The sequence below is a fragment of the Calliphora vicina genome, chromosome 4 (genome assembly GCF_958450345.1).
Source record: "Calliphora vicina chromosome 4, idCalVici1.1, whole genome shotgun sequence".
In the NCBI taxonomy this organism is placed as follows: Eukaryota; Metazoa; Arthropoda; class Insecta; order Diptera; family Calliphoridae; genus Calliphora; species Calliphora vicina.
Window position 1 is genome coordinate 71,993,917 of NC_088783.1, and position 19,054 is coordinate 72,012,970.

A 19,054-nucleotide genomic window follows, 5' to 3' on the forward strand; every position below is an offset into this window, starting at 1 on the left:
TTTTCTTAAAACTTAAATCAATTAGTGAACCACTTTTATGTGGTTCCAGTTTAGCCTATAACACAAAGCAACAAATGAAGACATTTGGAAAAACACAAGATCATGACAGTATAGGTTCGACTGTACTACAAAAGGGTAGTAAAACCCTATACTCAGTTTGTCCATTTTGGTGACCGATTTTTTTTTATGGGCCCCAAAGTTTCTGACAATCAGTGGAGCCTATAAAAAATTTTAGTGAAATGAATTAATTTTGTGTTTTTTTCGGACTTCATTTACCTTGGAAATAATATAGATCTAAATGTTCTTAAGTCAATGGCATCTCTAATGTTGCCATTCTTTGTTTTCAAACATCGAAATTCCTAAAACGGTGAAAATGTGTTCCAAAAACTGAGTTTTTTTTTAGAAAATAGCCCACTTTGACTTTATTTAGGGTATGATAGCGAAAAGTTTTGTATGTATATAAACAACATATAGGGCTATACAAATTTGCGCTTTTAGAATTTTTTACTCAAACCTAAAATTTTGTTTCAAAATTGCCCAAGTTTGGATAGGGCTGGAGGGTACAATGTACGCATAAGTTAGTATGATTTTACTTTATTCGTTTTGCATTCAGTTCTCTTTCCAGATTATAAAGAAAACATATGGGGACTTTTTTGTGAAAAAACTTAAAAAACACACGCATACAAAGTTGAAATATATAAAAAGATGCTTCAACTTTGGATGCGTGTAACTTTTTATAGGGACTAAATAATTGTTATCAGGTTTATTTTATTTTCTTAAGCATTTTATGGCAAATATACGTCATATATTAAAAACAAATTTCGACCTTTCGTAAGCCCATCATATATAAAATACAAAAAAAAGATCGAGCAAAATTTAAAAAAAAAAATTAACCTAAATGTCTCTTGAACTAACACAGATAACCTACAGATAGAAAATTATTTTTGTAGACCTTCTCAAGGACTATCTATATTTTAAATTTCAGCTCATTCGGATCATAAATAGCTTTTTGGCGATTTTTTTTTAAATGTGTGACATTGAGGGTCCACTCATTGATTCCCATTCCGAACACCTCAGCCGAGTAAATAATACAGCACAACATAGAAGTGTGCACTTGATCATACTATTTTAACAAAAAATCTTTGTTTTAGAGTCGAAAAATAGTAAAAACGTAAATTGTTAAGGTACAAAGTGATCTTTATGTGCTATTTAAAGTGACTAGATACGTTCAGAATGCATTTATATATTCTCAAGAGTTGTTCAACTTTTCCGTAGCTACAACTTTGCTTAATATTGTTAGTGAAAAATTAGGAGACACTGGAAGTTATTCTAAAAAAAGTAAAAAAAAATTATTCTTCCTATATTTTTTCAACAAAAGTGCACGAAAAAGCTATTTTTTGGAAAAAAAAATTTAACAAAATTTATTTGGCGGACTCTTAGCTATATTATTGCCTTATAAAGTTAAGCCGTATCGCAAAGTCTGAATAAGCTATTAACCAAAACTTTTTTAGAGGCCCCACTGATTTTCAGAAACTTTGGTGGCCCATAAAAAAAAATCGGTGACCAAAATGGACAAACTGAGTATTGGGTTTTACTACCCTTTGGTAGTAGAGTCGAACCTATATAGTCATGATCGTGTCTTTTTTCACTGCTGCACTGTGTAATTATTCATTATATTTTTATTTCAAGTCTTAAACTAAAGTGAAATGCTTTTTTACATTGATACTGTTCATTTATCAGAACTTTTTTTTTTCATAAAAATGCTACTGAAGTGCTAATACTTAATAGAAATAAAAATCGTGAAAACAATTCACTCAAATTAAAAAAAAAAACAAGTAAGAGAGCTATATTCGGCTGTGCCGAATCTTATATATTCTTTAGCAAATTATACTTCAAAATACAAATTTGAAATCATTTTTTGGGGAAACATTTGTTTTCCAATTGTTATTTTATTTTTTTTTAAATTTAAAATTTTTTTTTTTAAATTTTAAAAAAATAATTTGTTTTTTATTTTTTTTTTTTTTTTGGTGAAAAAAATCAGGTTAAAAAATAATTTTTGCGATTTTGACCCATTGTAGGTCCAACTTATTATGGTCTTATATACGTCGCTGCAAAGGTCTTTGAACTATCTATCATTAGATATCCATATTGTCTATACTAACCCATTAATGCCTGACCCCCGAATCCGTTGTCCGATTTTGATGAAATTTTATACAGACACTACTTAAGGTACTTATTGCCCTGAACATTTGTATTTTTTTCATCTGCCACACCTGAGCCTACAGGTTCTGGGTATTTTTCTACCCACTTCGGCATATATGGCTTCTAAATTGTATGTTTTTTTTAATTAGCTACTTAGAAAACGGAAGCCCTTAACGCATTTTTTTCGATGTTTTGATGATTACATTGTAAATTTATCAACACTTAGATACAGGCGAGGATCCAGAGGGGGGAAATAGGAAACTTAACATTTTTCATATAAAAAAGGAAGAAAAGAAAAATGTAGAACAAATTTTAATTTCTTACCCCCTCCCCCATATAGATGGTGAAAAGTTGAAACAACATATCTAACTTGTTGTGTAATGTTAACTATTTACCATCAATAGATCTAGTCTGGCTTGAGAAAAAATCTTGTGACTTCCCCATTCAATATTAAGTCGTTAAAAAATTACAATGTTCTAAAATTTATCGAAAATTCTTCAACTTATTAAAGTTTCAACAGTAGTTGCTAAGAATTATAAATGGATGAGGAAAATAATGGCGCAAACTACAGATATTGCCCATCAGATAAGGTTGATACTTTCAAAAAATGTTATTTATAATGTCTGATGAAGTATAATGAAATATAATGTCTAATGACATTATGCATTACAAAATGCAATTACTGTCTCCAAAGAATCAATTGACTTCCTCCCAGGGCAAACCTATGTCACCTAACAAATTCCGTGGTAACACGAAAGTAGACGACATTGCTAGTTTCGAACCACCTCGAACTGTGGGGTCTAAAAACCCCTACACACACATAACTACCATTTTTTTTCAACATAAGATAATTGTTGTAATCACCATCAGTATAAAATAACAGGTTGGCATCATTATTTCATGGTCGAAAAAATTTTAGTTAGGTTGTGTCAACTTTTCACCATCTAAATATTTTATATAATCATGTATTCTTATATCCATAGATGTTTTTTATTACGATTTTCTAAAGAAAAAAACTAAATTTTTACTTGAAAAATTAAATTCATATTCCATATGTTTTAGAAAACACATATGCCGAAGTGGGTATTTTTATACCCAATCCACAAAATCGTACTTGTAGCTTAGGAAAGTGGGTCCAATCACTCAGTTATTTTTTTTTACTGATAGAGGACGTTCAAGACTACTAGGCACAGGGAGGACATTGGGGACTTCCACTCCCCCCATTTTCTAGAGCCATTTATTTTCGAATTTTGTGATTTTGTAAAATTGCTCAACTTTGGCCCTCTAATTCCCCTCCAAGGCATGACCTAATATTACCGAAATAATTATTTTAAGTAGTTTTATTCTTACTTTATCTATTCCAGAAACAAATTTCTCGTAGATTTTTCTAGAATTTTTCTAAAATTGCTTTATTTTTGGTATTTTTCTACCCATTCGACGTTAATGGGCGAATGGCTTAGTAATCCAGATATAGTAGGTCTAAAATAGGTCAAAAATCTAGGTTGTCCTGGTTTTTTCCTCATATCTCAGCCATTTGTGGACCGATTTTGCTGATTTTATAGGAAACTTCTCGAAAGCATGTCTTACAGAACTATTGAAGATTTGGATCCCGAAGATATCTCTGGTCTTCAGAAATTCGATTTCAACAGACAGACGGACATGGCTTAATCGACTCCGCTATCTATAAGGATTCAGAATATATATACTTTATATGGTCGGAAAATTATATTGTGGAAATTATAAACCGAATGACAAACTTATATATACCATTCTCACGAAAGTGAAGGGTATAAAAACTGTTGTTTCTTTCCATACACATATATTATTAGTTCTGTATTTGACTTAAAAACTGTACAGTTGATTATGGTTTCTAATCACATTAATTAAGGAGCAGCAGGACAAAAAGTACTTTTTTGAGCATTTAAAATTTTTGCGAAATTGTGTTTTATTTATTTCGCCCCTTAAAAAACTGCATGAACTTGAAAATGGTAACAAGTTTATTGTTTAACAATAGATCCATCTAACTGCCATAAGGATGTTTGAAATAAAACCATTTCTCTATCGTAAAAAGAAACTTTTGTTAAAAAAATAGGAAAAATTAAATTAGTAAAAAAAGTTACACTCAAAGTACACGCTTCTAAATACATACAATTTTCTGAAAATGAGTGAATTCACTGCATTGTGTATAAATTCGAATATAATCCATGGATTTTTATGCTTGATACATCTTTTTGTTCCTATTACATGTGTCTTTGCGACAAAGTAATAAATTTGAAAAATTTTTACGTTTTCGATTTTTCATGATTTTTTTAAAACCATAAATGTTCTATTTTCATGAAAAAATATATATATTTTGCTTCAATTTGTTAATATAACTCCGAAACTGCTGAGCCGATTAAAACGCAATATATATGTGAAAATGTGTACATTGCATGGGGCAAATGTTTTCAAAATTCAATCAATCGAAAGAAGAACATTAACTACTCAATTTTATGTATATCAAACAAAAAAGTTAAATTTTGTGAAAATGAGCGAATTCACTTAATTGTGAATAAATTCGAATATAATCCATCGATTTTTATGGTTGATATCTCATTTTGTTCCTATTACATGTGTGTTTGCGATACAGCAATAAATCTAAACAATTTCTGCCGTTTTCGATTTTTCATGATTTTTTTAAAACAAAAAAATTGCTATTTTCACTTAAAAAATATATTTTTTGCTTAAATTTGTTATTATATGGTCGGGCTTGACCGACCTGCTGTTAAGAATTACATGTAAGTCTACTCTCAATTTTTGCAAATTCAGCAAGAATTGGCCACATCCTGCATATTTTAGAGGATTTTAATTTACTTGAATATATTTTCAAAACCTTAAGGCAAATATCTGACTATTGTTTGTTGCTGAATGCGCTGGTTAAATTTAGTGCAAATGATAACCTTTTAACTGCCAATTTAGTGGCCACGTTGGACTGGTTTGTTGTACCAGTAGTTAGCTAATAAGGTTTCCAATTGATACTTTTCAAACTGCCGAGTATTTTCCAATTTCTGCGTGTTTATTTTTTTGACAGAGTATTAATGTGCCTTGTGCTTGAATTTTATTTGTAAATTTTGACATCATATAATTTAACTGATTCCGACGAAATGTATAATCAAAACAATAATAAACAAGTTGAAAAGTAAACAAAATTTTAATAAAATAATAAACACTTCATTACAACTACATAGAAACTTTTCAATATAAATTAAGTCAAACCTCCATCACAATTTTTGAAATTAAGCATCATGGTGTTCCTTTAATATTATTAGAATTGTTTGTATATTTAAATAATTTGTTAAGTAAATATTCCTTCTTCTACGTACTCTCAAGTTAAAATTTTTTCAAATGATATATTTTATAGCCTTAAAGTGTTTTCACATAATTTACTCACTTTATAATTAATGTTTCCATATTAAATCTTCTTTTAAATTAATTTGTTCATTTACATTTCGTGTTTAATATGCGAGTAAATACTAAAAGTTTTGCAACATTATCTGGCTTTTAAATATTTACATGTTTGTTTGGTTTTGTTTTGGTTGAGTTTTTGTTTTCAAAAAAAGAGCAGGCAAAAAGTATTTGAGATGATTGTTTGGCAAAGTTAAAGCGAAAAAAGTTTAAAATAAGTTTTTTCCTCCCACACTTATTATATATTCATATAATTTGATATAAGCACAGATACATATATACAATCATAGAAAAAGTATAAAAAGTCAGTTTAATGAATTTTTGTAAATTTTACTTCAGGCAATTGTTCAATTTAATAATATGAAGTAGAGTAAACAGTTAAAAAATTGTATTTTAATAAAAGAATGAAAAGGATTTGTTAAATTTTTCTTTAAAATAATGTAATAAACGTAATTTATTATGGCAGGTTTATACCTACTTTCGAAAAATATGGGGTATATTGGTTTTGTCATTCGTTTGTAAGAGGTGAAAATATTGGACGTAGAACCAAAAAGTAAATATATCCTGTTTTCTCATATTATTCTAAGATGATCCAGTTATGTCTGTCAGTATCTCAAACTGTCTGTGGAAAGTGAAAGTGTTTGAGGGTGCTGTGACTTAATTGGTTAGTGCGTTTGATTATTATGCATGATTTGTGGCCTGGGTTCGATTCCCAGCCGCTGCCAATCAACAACATCAGTTTATAATAATTACACTGTGCTAGTTGAAAAAACTGTCAAGCGGGGCCTCCAGCGGCTTAAACTAACTAAACAATTTATTTTATTGAACAAACTGAAAAAACCGAAATTCCGCAACAAAATTACCTTTAAGCAATTCTTGACATGTTTTTAATCTTCGCAGTTATTTTCCAAATATAAATTTTTTTTTAGAAAATTTTCGAAATTTTTGGTTTTTAAAACGGCATTAAAAACTGGAAAATGCGTATACGCTCTTAATTTTTAAATTCAAATGCATATAACGTTGGAGTCAGTCACGATTTGTAAACAATTATTTTTTTGTTTGACATATACATTTGTTGTTAGTCCAATAAAAGAAAAAAGGAGCAAATCGGGAAATATTTGGACCCGCTGTTATCAAAAAACTGGAGTATGGTGGGTAAAAATGTTGATAATTTAATTTTCAAATGCGAATATCTCCTAAGCTGTAAGAGATAGTTGATATCCAGGTTTTTTGTAGTGTTCGATGAGGAGATACTATATGTGTAAGCTTTTTGAAATCGGAACACAAACGAAGAAATACTTTGGGGACCCCTGGCCGCACCTCTGGTGGACTCATGCGTTCTAAATTCAAACCTTAAACTCGACAAGACTTCTTCTTTACGCGTGTCAAATTTCTTTCAAATCGGACTTAGGGTTTAGATTTATTTTCTCTACCACTGTGCACTGCACGATGTAGCTACTTACTACGAGTTATGTATTTTGATAAAATATAGGGGATATTTGTATAATTTTTTGTGAATAAAATGAAAAGTTGTGGACAGATTTTATTTATTTAGAGCTTGTTTTATTTGGAACTTCGTTTTCTAAATGTGTAAGAGCGTATATGCATTTTTCAATTTTTAATGCCCTTTTAAAAACCAAAAACTTCTAAATTTTTCTAAAAAATTATTTTTTTTGCCAAAAAAAAATTATATTTCTAAAACGACTGCGAATATTATAAACATGTTAAGATTAGCTTGAAGGTAATTTCGTTGGGGAATTTCGGTTTTTTCATTTTATTCAATAAACTAAACCGTTTTTGAGTTACACGAATATATGTTGTGCAACCTTCTCCATTTTCGAAATAACGGTATATCTCGAAAATACGAGCTAAACTAAAAAAACGGTTAGCACCACTGAATTCAGCGTACCCGAATTAGTTTAACCCGCTGGGTGCCTCTCTTGACAGAAAAAAAGTGTCAATTTCGTGCATAGTGTTATTAGTTTACTAATAACTAATATTTATCACAGCGCCCTCCTTCGTTGGTATAACACTAAAATGCCACCGAAGTAAAATAATTAAATAAAGGTTGTTGGCTTGACTAATGGGCCATCTCACCACCAGAGGCGCTGCAACCTGCACTAATAACAAACATAACGCGCAATTGCAGAGTTGTCAATTAAAAGATTTTCTCCTCCTTTCACCACCTTTTCTTCTACACTCTATGCCCTTTCCAAAAAAGTAACACAATTATATATAGGCATATTAATTGCCTGAGTGTTACTTCTCTTAAAAAAAAAACCTATAGGTCCCAAAACGAAGGAGATAGCTGGCTGAAATTTTCCATAAATATTGTTACGTTTTAACCTTTTCAAAACGTTAGTTTATTTCCTTTAAATAAACCGGATACTTTTGATTGCAAATAAAAGCCGTTTAGTAATTTAAAAATTGTAACAACACTTTATTTATTCAAACTGTACAACAACAGCAGAATTAAATTGTCACTCAATGTTTTTTTATACACGTTTATAAATTCGCAGAAATACAGACACAATTTATAATTTACACGAATTCACTTGAAAAATACAACACACTTTAAGGCACTCAGTTGATGTTTTATTCGAAAAGCGTCTCTGATAAACTCACTCACGACTGCAACGTCTGACACTATTTATAACACTGCATAACCATCTAGAAAGCTCTATTTCTACAATGTTCTTTAACTGAATATTCGAATTCGATTACGATCAATGGTCAACTGAAAGCTTTCATTTAATAATGCCCACAGATATGTTACAGTTTGCTATTACAGCACTGTTATTTGAAAGCATAATGCTACTTTTAAATCAGCCCTTAAAATCGTTATATTTGAATTCAAGTACAATTTCGTAACAATATACATGATCATAAACAGGTTGATTAAAACAAACATCACAGACATCCTGGCCAATTCATCAGCTATACAGTTACCGGGGCTTGTTTTTACCTACGTTTTTACCTTTTAAAAACGGTGGTTTATTTCCTTTCAATAAAACGGATACTTTTGATTGAAATATTTTGAATAGTCACTATTTGATAGGGTATTCATTCAAGTAATGATCGTTCGATTAAACGAATAATTTCTTACAAATAATTATTCGAACAATATAAAAATTACCATTTTCGAATAACGAATAATTCGAACAATTTTATGTATTAAAATCAAATAAACCTAATAAATGTTCATATATATTTAAATTTATTAAATTGCTTAAAATTTTTTATAATTCTAAATTTAAATAAGTACCCAGTATGCAACATTTCGAGTCAGTTCTTTTTATCGAACTTATTTCGAATTAAAATCAAAAAGAATTAATTTATTATGATGCTCTATCCAATCTACATTTTTTAGAATATCGTATTTTAATATTTTATAGAAATGGCGAATAATGTTCGAGTTTTTTTTTTAATGTCTAATTTTATTTTTGCACAAATTGACAAATTCATATACATACATATTATTCTTTTGTCAATTTGTGAAAAAATAAAATTTTATTTTTTATCCTATCAATAACATATTCATATAAATATAGTTTAACACGAAAAATGGATCAAAGACGTCTTAAAAGAAAAGCGCAGCCAATTATTGATGTTGTTTTTGACAATTCGAATCTCATAATAAGCAAACATCAGAAATATGTGCAGAGTTTATTGCATTTGAAAATGAAAACACATCTAACGCAACATTATTGGATAATAATAAAGGTATTGAATATGCATTATTTCAAAAAGAAATTGCTCGATGGTATAAAGTATACGAAATTGTTCATATATTTAATCGAAATCTAATCAATTTAGAACATTTTTAATACCGAAAAAGGTATAGTATATCGATAAAAATTAGAATCAGAATAATAAATAATTTTCGACTCTTTATCGCTCTGCACTCTACTTAGGAAAACACGCACATTCTCGACATTATATCGAAGTCGATATCGATAAAATTTTACGAAAAAATGATTCATTTTCGACATAACTTCGAATCATTTTGCATACTGGGTAATAAACTTAAATCATAAACAAAAATCATATTGTTTCTGAAATTAGACAAATAACTAAAGATAAGGGAGTCTCTCGATCACTGTAGATGAGTGGTCAGATAGCTCATACTAAAAATTTATAAATATTACTGCAAGAAGTTACAATTCTAAAAAGAAATGTTTAATTTAGGAATTGATCTAATGAAAACAAAATGTACGGAATAAAATATTTGTTATTTAGCAAAAAATAGGCTAAAGAATTTTAGAATTGATTTCGAAATTGAAATTTTAGCATCTAAACATGGACATATGCTAGCGAAATATTAGCAGAATTGCAATTAATAATCAAAATGTTAACTTAGATTAAGATGGTATTGAAAGTGATGGCGAATGTGATTTTGAAACGGTCGTCGAAAGTGATATTGAGGATGACATTTATAATGATTACGTTGACAATGATATCATACTTTGAACACTTGATTAAGCAACTGATAGAGCTTGAGGGTATAGTACAATTTGTTATAAATAATTTAGAATAAGTGAATAATTCATTTACTAAAGAATTAGTTATTCATTTTAAAACCCGAATTAATAAGCGACATAAAAAGTTTTTAAAAGTTTAAAGAATATCTCCAAAACGGAAACTAAAGAATGTGCTAGTCAATTGTTTTGTAGATTGTTCGGGAGGGAAACTCATCAGAATATTTCTGATGAAAATTTAATGATGTACTTTGTTTTCGAATGTTTTTTAACATTAGCAATACTTGAATTGTCAACTTTAACGTTATTTTTTGTTTTCTTTAATAATAAAATATTAAAAAACCGACATCAAAACTTCTTTCTTTGCTTTTTTAAAAAAATTTTAATTATTCGAATAATTCGACTAATTTAAAACGTATGATTGAATTATTCGAACTAGTTAAAATCTCTTATTCGAATTATTCGTTGTATTCGAACAAGAGAAAAATTTAATAATTCCAATACCCTACCATTTCTACACAGCGCCATATTCTTTCCAGTAGCTTCATGAATGATCTTAAGGGACAAAACTAGAATATTCGAATTCTCGAGCTTTTAGGAGCTTCAATGGTTATATTAGCAGCACATTTAGTGCTTTCATACTTCCGAACAATGCGAATAACTGCGTACTATCAATTTGATAAGTAGAAGCTTCTAATGTTACAGGCGGTTAAATTTAAATTGATAGTGCAATTTGGTAACAATTATAACGGCATTATCCGTTTATGATTAACAGCATCTTTACTATCAGTAAATATGCAAATTTCACGAGTAACTTGATAACAACTAACCCACTTACCTGAATGTTTTTTAGCAGAAGGGCAGTTCAAAAGTCATGTAGTCTAAAATATAAATTTATCGATGTGTTAATATTGATAAATTTAACGAAAATTGTCATCGTTGTAGTTGCATAATGATGGAGAGTGTATATCACATTTGTTCTGGTATTTTAAGGGCCAATATTATAAGTATAACACCCATATTTAAGCAGTGATTCTGAGTCGATCGGTATACCTTAATGTGGTTGTTGGACTGATATTTTTGTACGTGAAAAAATATCACCGCAGACACATTTTAGCCTCCCCACTATGTTGGTGTAAAAAGAATTTGTAAGATGTATTTTTCTCATGGTTAAATTCTATCAGTCACTAATCAATGACGGTGTGGGAAGATCACCAGTTATATAGTATTTCACTATAGAATGAAATTATTTCTTGTAAATAATACATTTGTTCCGAAATTATACTACGAGTACTGTTGAGTGGAATTACCTTTTCTTACTCCAGACTTAAATTTATTATAGAAATCTGGAAACAATTAAAGTCAATAACTTTGGGTATTAAATTTAATTAACAAATTCAAAAAACCTTCCATTGTTAAAACACCTTTTATTAATTGCTTTGATAAACTTTAAAAATAATTCTCTAGTTATATAGTCATTATCGCGTAATAATACTAGTTTTCATTCTTATGACATTAAATTTTGTACCAATGTGAAATACTAGAGATAGACACTGGTTTGAGGAAACTTATATAATGCATCTCTCTAAATTTAAAAATATAATAATTGCAATAACAAATGTGCATTGTACATAAATACATTTGTGGTTTTCTGTTCATTTCTGTATATTTATTTCTGACTAAATAACAGAGAAATGAAACTAAAATTTAGCAAAATATTTCGAAAACTATTTATTTTCCAAAATTCTTTATATTTGTCTATGGTGAAAGACCAATAATGAACAACGACAGTTTATATCCACAAAATAAATGGGTAAACATGTTAAAAGGACACCGAAAACAAAAAACTAAACATTCATAACACATGCTACATATAAACAACATGCCACAACACAATAAGGTTTAGATATTTGTAAATATTTGGAAACACATAAACGCACACATATTCTTATATAAAACACATATTTAAACTTACTGCTACAGCTAAAACACGTAAATAAATACTTATAATGATGAGAATAGTGATCATGATGGTTTTGACCATGCTTCTGAGAATGACGATTATGAGGATGAAAAAGGTAAAATAAATATGTGGTGTCATCAGTTATTGGTATTTTTGTTTCAACCGAAATGACCATAAACAATGTTTTTGTGTAATGTGTCACTCACATTATTGTTTGAGTGACACGGTATTTTACTCATAAAAACGTAACATACATAATCTTTACTTATACCCAGCAGTTCTAGGAGACGAACTAGTGATTTTATTTATCATTTAGGGTGACAAATAGTCACGTAACTACACAGAGAAAACAGATTCGTGATAGCAACCGAATTCGTTGCCAATCGAATGATTCGGTTGCACACATAGAATTTTTCAGTTCTAACAACACAAAGTCAGTTGATAAAGAAGAATTTCGGTTGAGGCAACCAAACTTTAGTTACTCCTTCCAAAATATTGTAGCCACAACTGTAAAATTCGGTCACTAAGACATTATCATTCGATTGGCAACAAATTCGGTTGCTATTACGAATCTGTTTTCTCTGTGTAGTCATTTTAACACGCACCAGTCCTAAACAGAGGATCAATTGACCATTCATGATTGCAATGATACTGTCTGATAGGTGGTCCAAACTAGTCAACGAATGTCAGTATATTTAAGCAAAAATTAAATAAAATGTATGAAAATTATATCAACACAGTTTACTAACATAAAAGTTCAGAACAAAATAACGTTTAAAGTGATAACACTATAGATTACTTAGAGACACTTAAGTGACAATTGTCTTTACAAATTGAATTCTTTGTGTAGTACAAAGAGCACATACGTGTAAAATGACTTAAAATATGTAAATACGAGTCAGCTAAGTGGTCACACATTAGACACAATAACTGTTTATAAGGGATACATTGACTACTTGCTTAACTGCTGGGTAGTTATGCACACACACCCATATGTATTTTGGTATACTGGTATAAGCAACCAGTGAAATGCGCATTGGAACTAGCTTATCCCCCAACAATAAATTTCAGTGAATTTGTCAAATGAAAAATTGGAAATTTATCATAAAACAATTTTACTAAAAGAAGTTGATCTTTTCAAAAAAGCCTAAGATAGCGTTTCACAAAATTATTATCATGGATTCAGTATCTGGTGAAACATCCCTACATCCAAAAAAAAACTTTGTAGATTCCGCATTTTTAAGTCATACACCAATATTATAACATTAAGAAGGTACCTTAAAGCCAAAGTTTCACTTGGTTGAAAGAGTTTGATTTCAATGGTTCTAAACTTTAATTTAATGTGTTGTCAAAATTAGTAGTAGTTGCGGATATTTTAATTTTTACCCATACATGCACCCAAATTAAATGCCTCTATATACCAATGGTTTAGATCAGCGAAGCGCGTTCATATTGTTCATATTACGAAGATTTTCGTAAATTTACACGTACACAACCCGAATGTATATAAAACACACAGCAAGAGCGTAAACAAGTAAGAAAGTATGGTCGGTCAAGCCCGACCATATAATATCCTACACTAAGTAAAAGAGTAAAAACATTTTTCTTTTAAAATTTCAATAATTTTTATTTTTGAGTGATTTTCGGGCCTTATATGGAGGTTATGACTAATTATGGACCGATCACCATGAAATTGGGTCGTGTGATTTGTGTCTATATGAAAGTTTACTATGTTGAACTTTGTGAGTATACCAACATTTTTAAGCGATTTATGCACGTTAAAGTGATTTTCGGAAGCGGGTCTATATGGGAGCTATGACTAATTATGGACCGATCGTAACAAAATTTGGTGACATGAATTTTGTGTATATAAAACTTATTTGGAGCGCAATTTGTGGAGATACATTTATAAATTAAACATTTATGACCGATAAAGTCCAATTTCGAGAGAACATTTGTATAGGGGCCGATTTCAGCCATTTTCAATAGACTTGGTCCTTGGGCCGAAAAAATAATATGTACCAAATTTGATCGAAATATCTTCAAAATTGCGACCTGTACTCTGCGCACAAGGTTTACATGGATCGTTTAATCGACTCAGAAAGTGATTCTAAGTCGATCGGTATACTTTAAGGTGGAGTGTTTTATACCCTGCACCACTATGGTTTTGGGGACAGAATTTCGTTGGGAGGGATTTGGGGATTTTAACAAAATTTGGGGATTTACATCCATTTTTGGGGATTTTACATTTTTAGACATTAGCGGTATTCACAATGTAGAGTACTTGGCCTAGTAATAAAACAGAAGAGCTGTTTATTGACAAACATTTCAATTTCTAATCTATTTGGTTTTATATTTTGTTTAAATAATCATATTTTATTTCTTTCATTTCTTCAGAATTTGACGAAAAACACAAAACACTTTGATAATAAAAAAATTAAAAAAGGATTTCATCAAAAGTTCACAGATATTAAATTGTTTTAAATTCTTGCTAAACACAGAAAGCTGAATCATTCTCTTGGAGCCTATTTTTGACTTCGTATTTAAATGTTAATTACACTGTGCGAAAGTGAAAAAATTTCAGAAACATCCTCAAATTCAGAATTTATTCTAAAAAAAAGTTTTCAATGATGTTCGTCAACTTATCGTCGACCTGTAACTTAAGCTGGCCACACACGGTTGATTTGTGATTATGATTTGTTCACAAGTAATTGAAAATTTTCAATCACAAATAAGGCGAACAAATCATTCCGTGTGGGCCAGGTTTAGTCAGTTTTTGTCCGACTTAATATTTTTCAACGGGTTTGGAAAGAAAACTGATTACGTTTTAAAATACCGTGTATCTTTTGATACATTTGTAAGTTATAAGTATTGTTTTTGTTAAGAATATCTAAAAAAAAAACAAAATTTGATTTGAATAGCATTTCAATACTTATTTTGATATGAAAGCTTATACAAATGCATTGATATACATTTTTATTGCAATGTATAAAGAAAATTTAGTTCTTAACATGTCTTCTGTATATGTATATGAAAACTATTTGTGTTGAATTTTATTTGAGTTTGAAATATTTTTAAGAAATCTATACTCATTAAAATGATTTTCGGATGTGGGCATTATATGGTAAATTTGGTGAGGCAGGTTCGGCATATATAAGACTTATTTTTGCTGAATTTGGTTTTTATATCTATATAACTAAGATATTTATGAGAGCATAACTATTTTCAGATAGGGCAATCGTATGGGGGCTATGAAAAATGATGTACCCATTCTAATCAAATTCAATAGGCTTCGTCCTTGGGGCAATACAAGAGCTTGTACCAAATTATCTTTAAAATTGCGACCTGTAGTTTGATTACAAGGTCTTTAAAACACTGTGTAAAAAAATAGGTTTTCATAGAAAAAAATTAAAATAACTTTGTTGAATTTGAAAAACGACGAAAAAAATATGCAAAATGTGTGAGTTAGAGGTACTAAAGTACTACTTAAAACTGTTTTTTCAAAATAACTCAAAATTTTGAGGAAGTTTCAAAATCTTTGAAAACGGTTTTAGTATTCCCTCACCTAGGCCTACAACCACCATTGTTTCGCTTTTCAAGTTCTGACAAAAAGTTTTATTTTGTAGCAGAGTGTTATCTTTAAGTTCTATTTTAATACGACAATGAGTTTTTCAGTGCTTTTTTTAAATTATACTTAAATGGATTCCACTTCCGATGCGGTGAAATTAGGGATTATTTTGTAAATTTTTTACAAAATATACTTTCTTTTTCTGGAATAAAAAATCGAATATTATAAAGTTCTTGATTTCTCAAGGAATTATAAAAACTAATTCATACAAAAATCGGATAAACATCAATAATTCTTTGGCAGGTTTCAAAGTAAAATGACATCTTCCAAACAACTTGTTCCAAAATCGATGAATCAACATTTTGAAAACTGACAATGAGGTAAATAGATGTAAAAATTATTGTCGTATGTTATTGTGCCAGATTGTAACTTTAGTTTGTTAAACTCAACGTAGTAAAATTTAATATTAACAATGTAATTTAATTTTTTTTATGGTGACAAAATTGGGGATTTCAATTTTGAAATGGGGATTTTTTGGGGACATCGACTTTCAGATTGGGTACAAAAGGTAAACTTTGTCTGGCAACACTGATTATCATAGTTAGCATATGTATACTTAGGCGTATGATTATTTAAAAATTACGTATTCGCCAGAGGGTCTTGACCGACCATACTTTCTTACTTGTTTTTCTAATTGGGATGATGAAACTAGTATTTTATATATTTCCTTTGCGAAAAGTATTAAATAAACAAAAAACATTAATAAAAAACCTTTTTAGCATTTAATACAGCTAAGCAAATATTGGTGACAATAAAAAAAATTTTGCTACATAGGCTTCTCAAACAAACTAAACTTTTTTTAGTTTTTTAGTTTGGAATATTGAACAACCAGGACACCCTAATATTCATCCACACATACATATTTATTATGGTTATTTGTGCATGTTTGTTACTTTTAATAACTAATAATTTATGGTCGGAAAATGTATTTGCTTTTTCCTGGAACATGCGTTTTTCATAAATGTAACATTCCAAATAACGATTCCGTTGTCCAGTTAGATAAAATTACTGTTTGGTTGGCTGAAGGTTAAAAAAGATTTAAAATTATTTGGCACACACATAACGTGTCTAAAATGCAAAACCCGCAGAAATTTAAAATTCTTTGAGCATATCGGGAAAGCGGTTCACTTAAATGGTTTAATTTCCTTTATTTAGAATTAAATTTATCTTCTTTAACAACATTGTCATGATGTCTGTTTATTTCTTAACTTAAGTTATACTCTCTGTTTAAATGATTTTTTGTATGAAAACTAAAGTACATATAACGTTAGATAAAAACCAACTACACATTGCAATGTGCATAGTGAAAATTGTGCTAAATCTTATTTCCTTTAATTATTTTATTCAGAGTTCATACTTTGTCTAGGCAACAAAACACTTGAAAAAATAATCAATGAATTTAATTTATTTGCTCAATGTAATAACTTTAACAAAATCCCGATTATACGCTTAAGTTATTACAAATATACACTTAATTATTGTCTCTTATATGGCAGACATAAACGCTAGTTTTAGTGAAACCAATTAAAAACTTAACCCTCTAACCGACAAGGCTGCCTTTAGGCGTGTATGATAAATGTCTGTAATGCTGCTTTATTTGGTTATTTTTCCCGTTATAACTGTAAATATGTGTAAAGAGATAAACAATTTACATATTGTGATAAAAAAGGACGTGCACTTGTCTTTCGTTTGTTTTTATTCCAACGTATTTCTTTTTTTTCAAACAATAACCTGGTATATTATACCTTGAAATAAAATTGGCCGGTTAGAGGGTTAATATATGTCACTATAAATCACTTAGATGTGCTCTAGTTCCTGCATATTAAGTGCAATAAAGAGAGTTTATAATGATTTTTCGTCTCTCAGTAAATACTTTAAAATCAACTCTAAAAAAAGTGTTTTGCTGGAGACCATAACACTTAGGAGTTTAGTTTAGGAGTTCCGGCTTCCTGTATGAAGATATTTTTGGATGGCGTTATGAATTTTTCGCGGACAAATAATACCTCCCTTTAAACCGATAAGGGATTAACTAAAAAAAAAAAAAATATGAAATTTATTAATTTTTACATTCTCATTAAATTAACTTTTTACATTCTCATGTGAATTTTTTCCCCGAAAACCTCGGACACATGAGTGACGAACATAGAGAGTGTTTCCATCAAGATTTTAAGTTTATCGGAATTATCAATGTTTTTTTGGGATCAGAATATGATAGGAGACTACTGTTGGAGTGTCGTGAGGGAGACAAATGAAAATAATTATAAAAAGAGGACAAAAACACTTCACTTTTAATTTTTTGTGTCCTAATTTAATATACATTTTTATAAGTTTCGTTTTTAATAAATATCTTTTTTTAATAAATATATAAATATATCGGAAAAAATATTTAAAAAAATCCTGGACGTAAAGCTTTTGAGATATTTATTAAAAACGAAACTTATAAAAATATACATTAAATTAGGACACAAAAAATTAAAAGGGAAGTGTTTTTGTCCTCTTTTTACAATTATTTTCATTTGTCTCCCTCACGACACTCCAACAGTAGTCTTCTAGCTTATTCTAATCCCAAAAACCTTGATAATTCCGCTCGAAAAACTTCAACTCTTGATGTAACGCTCTCTATGTTCGTCACTCATGTGTCCGAGGTTTTCCGGAAAAAAATTCACATGAGAATGTAAAAAGTTAATTTTGAGGGACATATTTACACCCATCAGTTCAAAATTATGCAATAAATTCGCAACCATATCTCTGTAGTTTTGACTTTTCTTATTCCCCAAAAATTCTTGAACAACAAGCTTAAAAGAAATCTATGCTGCTTTTTCAACATCGGTTAATAGACACTCAAATTTGGTATCACCCAAAATTTTTCTTATTTGAGGACCCACAAATATCCCTTCTTTTAATTTAGCCTCAGAAAGACTCGGAAATTTTTCATTAAACCTAATTTAATGTGGAGTGGCGGCAAAACTATTTTTTGTGGGTCAACCAAACTGTCGTTTTTAATGTTCATTTTACCTTGAATATATTCACTAAAATTTGTGCAAATCGAATGAGGGAATTATAAATAAAAAATCCGCGGAAGTTTTTTAACTTTTCCAATTTTTAACTTTGAATTAGAATAGGAAAAATAGGAAAAATAGAAAAGGGAAAAAACTCCCTCGGATTTTTTATTCATAATTGAACTGAATAGATTAATTTACAAATTAACCTTGACACAAAACAGTTGTTGTTTGAAGGCTTTGATCTTTCGTTGATAGTTCGTTAATATGCTTTCAGCAAAGTGGATAAGAAATACATTATAAATAATTCGTATGTTAAATCCATGCTAATTTTGGTAGT